The following is a 7,326-nucleotide window of genomic DNA, read 5'->3' as shown; positions in this document are numbered from 1 at the left end:
AGGGTACCTTTTCTCCTACATCATCACCAGAATTTGTCATTTGTTTATTTCTGTATGCTAGCCATTATAAATGGAGTGAGGTAGAACCTCTTTGTGGTTTTGATTTGCATATCCCTGATAGCTAGTGATCCTGAGCATTTTTGCAAGTGTCTATTGGCCATCTGAGTTTTCTCTCTTGAAAAATGCCTGTTTAAGTCCTTTGCCCGTTTTTTCACTGGATTGCTTGCTTTTTTTATTGTTGAGTTCCTTGAGCTCTTTATAGATTCTGAATGTTAATACTTTATCAGTTGTACAGCTTGAAAACATTTTCTCCCATTCTGTCCACTGTCTGTTTACTTTGCTGAGCGTATCTTTTTTTTAGTGCAAAAGCTCCTCAGCTTGATGTAATCCCATTTGTTAATTTTGGTTTTAATCACCTGTGCTCCTGGGTCTTTTCCAAGAACTTTTTGCCTGGGCCAATGTCTTGTAGAGTTTCCCTCATGTTCTCTAATGATTTGATGATATCAGGTCATAAATTTATGTCTTTGATCCATTTGAGTGGATTTTTGTATACGGTGTAAGGTTGGGGTCTAGTTTCCCACTTCTTCACATGGAGACCCAGTTTCTCCAGCAGCATTTGTTAAGCACAATTTTTTGGGGAAAAAGAATACCAGCTAACAATCAGCAGAGGTAGAGACAAAACATATCAAAAGGCTAGATTTGCAATCCTGTCTGTCTTGTCTAGCTTGCTCCTGCTAAAACAAAAAGCTAACAGAAAGATGGGATTGGTAACTTTTCCTTTCTATTCTCATGATAATCCAAAACTCAGAAGGGTAGAATCACTAATCCCTTGCAATTCTTGTGATAAAACTGAAAAATACATTCCAAGATGGTGGAATAAGGATGGAGCTTACTGCTATAGTCTATGAAAAGATATTTTAAAGGAATAAAGTGAAGATAGTACAATCTCAGGGAAGAGTTAGGAAGAAAACTGCAGAGGAAATTCCACGCAAATAAGAGGGACACTTTAGATCTACATGGAGAATGTGGATGCACACAATTCAGGACCCCAGAAGCCAGCTTTGGAGAGTGAGGTGAGATCAGACTGCACAAGCCCAAGCCACTGGTGATAAAGCTTCCAGAAGGGCCTGACATGAGTACAGCTTGGAATCCAGCAGGGAACATTGTACCTGCCAACCTAGATTAAAAAAAGATGGGGGGCATGTTTTTCTTTCCCGAAACACCGGGCACCATCTCCCTGTAACTAACTAATGGCAGGTGCCATTTTGGACATATGTAACAGCTACAGTAGCTTGTGTTGCCATGACCAGCAACCAGATGAGAGGAGATACCTGAGTCTGGCTGGGAGAATTGATAGGGGGGCTTTGTGTGCTGTTATGAACTTTGAAAACACTATGGCTACATGGGTGAGCACAGGGTGTGGGTAGGTCTCTGAGTGTTCACTGTGGGTAACTCCACACACTCAGGGCTCCCTGATCACCTGTTGAGAGTCATTACTGTGGGATCTATGCTCACACTGAGGAATGCATGGATCCTTTATGTGGTTCTTGTAGCAGCACTGATGAATATTGTAACCACTTGGGCTAGTGCCTAAGCATTGTTCCCCTTGGAGGAAAAGAAGTGAGTGTGAGACTACAACCAACAGACCTAATCAAACCTTCCTTCTGTTAAAAAAATAAAAAAGAGAGAGCCTTACCACAACCAATTGAGTGTCACCTTGGACGCTCCCCTTACCCTGGAGCACTGTATAGAGCTCCTGGGTCACACCCAGCACACATCTCTGGGCATTCGCTGAAAAAAGAGGCATTCCCCTAAGCTATAGAGGCATAGTCTAAAGATTTAAGCAATCATGGGGAAAGAACGTATCTCCACAAATGCCTAAAAATAAATGCACAAATTTGAGAAACAAGAATAAGAAAAATAACTTGACTCCCAAAAGGGACACAACACTTCATACTGGAATATGAAGATAAAGAGAATGAAGGAATGCTGGAAGCAGAATTAAAAAAAAAATTGATTGTAGGATTATTTAGAAGTAATCAGAAGCAAATCCAAGAATTAAATAAATCTATACACAATATGAATGAAAAATTTTCCCATGAAATAGAGATTTTAAAGAGAAATTAAAATGAAATATTGGAAATTAAGAATTAAATGAGCAAATAAAAAATGTGGTAGAAAGCCTTAACAACAGACTTGGTGAGGCAGAAAGAGTATCTCAGAAGACAAATCTCTAGTAATTTTACAGTTAGACCAAAAAAAGAAAAAAATTTAGAAAACTAAAAACTGTTTTGGAGATTTATGGAATACTACCAAGTGATCAAGATACAGGACTTAGGAGTTTCTGAAGTCATGGAGAGAGAGACTGGATTAGAAAGCCATTTTTGTGAAATAATTACAGAAAACTTCCCTAATTTGTAGGGAAAAAAAGGGATGTCCAAATATAAGAAGCACGTAGAACTAATAGACATAACCAGAAAAGATCTTCACCATGACAAATTGTAGTTAAACTCTCCATAGTAAAACATAAAGACAAGTTTATAAAATGTGCAAGAAAGAAACTCAAGATGTCTGTCAGAGGATTTCAAATTAGAGTCATAACTGACTTCTCATCAAAAACCCTTCAGGTTAAGAGAGAATGCTGAGGTAGTCCCGTGGCTCACTTGGCTATTCCTTTACCTGTGGCGCCAGCATCCCATATGAGCACCAGGTTCTGGTCCCGGCTGCTCCTCTTACAATCCAGCTATCTGCTGTGGCCAGGGAGGGCAGTGGAGGATGGCCAAAGTGCTTGTGCCCCTGCACCCGCATGAGAGACCAGGAGGAGGCACCTGGCTCCTGGCTTTAGATTGGCACAGTGCCAGCTGTGGTGGCCATTTGGGGAGTGAACCAATGGAAGGAAGACCTTTATCTCTGTCTCACTCTCTCACTGACTTAACTCTACCTGTCAAATAAAAAAAAGAGAGAGAGAGAATGGTGAGATATATTCCATGTCTTAAGAGGAAAAAAAACAAAAAAGTTGTCAAACCAGAATACTGTACCCTGTAAAACTCTCACTGATGGATGAAGAAGAAATAAAGACCTTCCACAACAAACAGAAATTGAATTTCTCATGATTTCTCATGACTCTTATAGCCTTACAAAAGATGCTTAAGTATGTGCTAAACATAGAAACACAGAAACATGGTCATCACTAAGAAAGAAGATCAAGACAGAAAATCTCCCAGTAAAAGTACAAAGGAAATCCAAGAATCAATAGGAATAGTTATGGAAAAAATGGGAGAATCAAGTCATTATTAATCAATAGACACCTTTAATGTAAAGATCTCAACATTCCATTTATAAGGTACAGACTTGCTGAATGGATTAAAAAGCAATACTCATCTGTTTGCTGCCAACAAGAAGCACATCTCACCAACAAATATACATGCACATGAAAGCAAAAGGATGAATAAAGATAATCCACACTAACAGAAAACAAAAAAGAGCTGGTGTAGCCATCTTAATTTCAGACAAAATTGACTTTAATACAAAAACTGTTAAGAGAGACAAAGAAGGGCACTATGTATGATCAACAAGAAGATGTGACTATAATAAGTATATATAACCTAATTACAGGGAACCTGGCTATTTAAAGAAATGTTATTGGATCTAAAGGGAGACATAAACACCAATGGGGAACTTCAATACCCACCTTTCAGCAATGGACAGATCAACCAAACATAAAGTCCACAAGGAAACAGAGTTAATTGACACTATAGACCAAATGGACCTAACAGATATCTGCATAACTTTTCTTCCTATTGTTGTAGAATATACATTCTTCTTACCAGTGCATGGAACATTCTCTAGGATAGACTACATGCTAGGCCATAAAGCATTATCAGTAAATTGAAAAAAATCAAAAGCATATCATGCATCTTTTTGGACCACAATAGAATGAGGCTGGAAATCAACAACTCAAAAATCTCTAGAACGTATGCAAACATGCACCTGAACATGGGACATAGAAGAAATCAAACAAGAAATAAAAAATGTCTGGAAACAAATGAAGACAACAATACATCATATAAAAATAATGGGAAACAGGAAAAGCAGTGTTAAGTGGAATGTTTATAGCAGTTGGTGCCTACATCAAGAAATTGGAAAGGCCCAAAATAAATGAGCTATCAGTGCATCTCAAGGACCTAGAACAACAAAAAACCAAACCCAAAATTCATAAGAGAATAGAAGCAATTAAAAGTAAGAGAAGTACAGGTATAGGCTAAGTACTAATGAGTTAGGTAATCATAGTATTATTTTTAATGGAAATATTACTAGAAAAACTTTGTGATGCAATAATTTGAATTGAAATGAGGATGTCTTTTAAATGTAAAAAAAGATGAATAGAATTGTAATCTGTACTTCCTCTTTAGTTGTCACACCAGACTTTGCTTTTGAAAGCAAAAGTTTATTACCTTATATTACACATACGTTTTTTAACTTGAACACTAGTAAAAATTTGCATCCTCTTACTTACAGAGAATATTATTGTGTGACTCCATGAAATTCTAAGAATCTGAAGATCTTGGAACGGTGACTGTGCCTTCAGGAAATAATGGGTCTCCTCTGGGGTGACCCCAGGTAGACTCTTCTTTGTGCATGAAACATAATAGCCTTCTCCAAAAAAGGTTTCCAAAATCTCACCTAAGCAAGTGAAATCAAGGACCTTTCCCAGTCCAATAAAAAATAGTGTCATGAAATGACTAATATCAGTAAATATTAATGAAATGGTAATGAATCACTAGCCCTAACCCTAGCTGGGAAGATAACCCTACCACATACACTTGGATACCTCATCAGAGTGATTTAAATACCAGGATTTGCATTTCTGTTTACATTTCCCTCCATCATAATTGGTAGTTTGTCACTATTTCTTTCCTTGCTTGGAGGCATTATTCCAACTGAATACATTCTGTGGGTAGAGAAGAATCCCCCTTGCTCATCAAGGCTGTCAACTTCACCACTTCTCCTTTTAGTTATTCTTGTTAGTTACTCTGCTTCTGCTTTTACTTGCTTAAGACATGCCACTCATTCTGCAGATGCACTGACAGATACTTGACTGGCGTGTAAATTTATTCCCAGGAAAGAAAAGAGCAATTTTGTTCTGATGCTTTATTTTTATTTCTGTGTGCCATCTTTATTTGACAGATTATAAAGCCATATTCATATTAAAAGCATTTTTAAATAAAGTGCAATTTGCCATATCAATATTGTCTTCCCACCTTTTCTTTGTCATGGCCTTAGAAGGCTTACTGAAAGTAACATTTCTCACATGTGGTGACAATAATATCTAAGTATATAAAAAGTCACCCCTACTCTGTTTTTATTATAATTTCTGGAATGTTCCTTGAACAATCCATGGAATTATACATCATCTTCTTATATTGTGGAGACAAGTGGATTGGCATATACTATCCCTTACTGAGAATGTTCAAAGAGATTACTACTTGCAGGCTATAGAAAACACAATAATCAACTTTAAGGACATAGGAACAGGTGTTAAGAAGAAATCTGTATTTTGTTTTATTTAAGAGAGATCTTGTAGAAAAATGACAGTCAAACTCACCTTAACTTATCAGTTAAATGAGAACTAGGGCTTACCATAATTAATAGTTCAAAGCTATTTGCTTGAACAGTTTTGGAATTTTTTTCTTAAGATTTACTTATTTATTTGAGAGGTTGAGTTACAGACAGAGAGAGGGACAGAGAGGGAGGTATTCCATTGCTGGTTCACTCCCCAAATGGCCTCAATGGCCAGAGCTGGGCTGATCTGAAGCTAGGAGCTTCATTCAGAACTCCCATGTAGGTACAGGGGCCAACACTTGGGCTGTCTTCCACTGCTTTCTCAGGCTATTAGCAGGGAGCTGGATTGGAAATGGACCAGTCAGGACTGAAACTGGCACCTATATGGGATGTGACAGACACATGTGGAGGCTTAACCTAATAAGTCACAGCACAGGTCTCCAACAATTTTGGTATTGAAACCTGATATTGTCACATATTTTGAATACAAGCTTTTTATCTGATTATGTGTTGGTAAATATTTTCTCTTCTTGTGTATGGTTTATCTTTTCATTCTCTTGTTATATATTTGCCAGAAATTTTTAAATTAAGTTACCCTTAGGTCCATGATCAATTTTGAGCTGATTTTTATGAGAGGAAAACTCTGTGACTATACCATATTGTTTCAGCACCACTTATAAATATGATTTCTCAATTAACTCCTTTAGCTATTTTGAGTTCCTTGGCTGGTTAATCCAGTGTCTTATTTTTTTAGTCTGGTTCTGATCCTTACTTCATTCCTTTAGACAGGTATTTTCCTTGATTTTTAGTTTACTGTACTTATTTTGGATGAAAATGTAAAGCAATGTATTTTTTAAAAAAGAAACCTGATATTCTATAAGTACAATGACATTTGCAAACATACATTTGCTCTATACTAAAAATATATTCATTTGATATAATTATTATTTCAGAGGAAAATATAATACACCTCAACATATCCATGGAATCAGACATTGTGGATGTCAGACTGGAGCATAGGGAGATTACTGATGCCATAGACAGGAGTGTCAATTGGTAAAGTCAACAACAGGAGTCACTGTACACTTACTCCTCATGTAGGATCTCTATCCTTAATGTGCTGTACATTGAGATTTAATGCTATAACGAGTACTCAAACAATATATTTCACTTTGTGTTTCTATGGGGGTGCAAACTGTTGAAATCCTTACTTAATGCATACTAAACTGATCCTATGTAAAAAAAAAAAAAAAGAAATTATCAATTCCCAACTTGACTCTCACTGGGATTAAACATGACAATAGGTCTGCTCTGATTTCATCATCATTTTAAAAAAATCATCTATTATTTTTCACTTTTTGTTTCTGTGTGGGAGCAAACTGTTGAAATCCATACTTAATGTATACTAAGCTGATCTTCTGTATATTAAGATAATCGAAAATGAATCTTGATGTGAATGGAAGGGGAGAGGGAGTGGGAAAGGGGAGGGTTGTGGGTGGGAGGGACGGTATGGGGGGGAAGCCATTGTAATCCATAAGTCGTACTTTGGAAATTTATATTCATTAAATAAAAGTTAAAAAAAAAAAAAAAAAAAGAAATGAACCATGGAGCCATGTTCACTGAGAACAGTTCAAGTTAAAAGCAACCTCTGTACTCTTCTCATGGACAATAGTAGTTGTGGATCTAAGTGAAGAAAATAATGTGGTTGTCTATCACATACTGTGCATGGGATTTTTTTGCCAACAAGTTTGTTTTTTTTTTTCC

The sequence above is a fragment of the Oryctolagus cuniculus genome, chromosome 4 (assembly GCF_051225735.1).
Source record: "Oryctolagus cuniculus isolate XC-2025 breed Fujian yellow rabbit chromosome 4, ASM5122573v1, whole genome shotgun sequence".
Taxonomy (NCBI): domain Eukaryota; kingdom Metazoa; phylum Chordata; class Mammalia; order Lagomorpha; family Leporidae; genus Oryctolagus; species Oryctolagus cuniculus.
Note: the sequence above shows the minus strand (reverse complement) of the source record.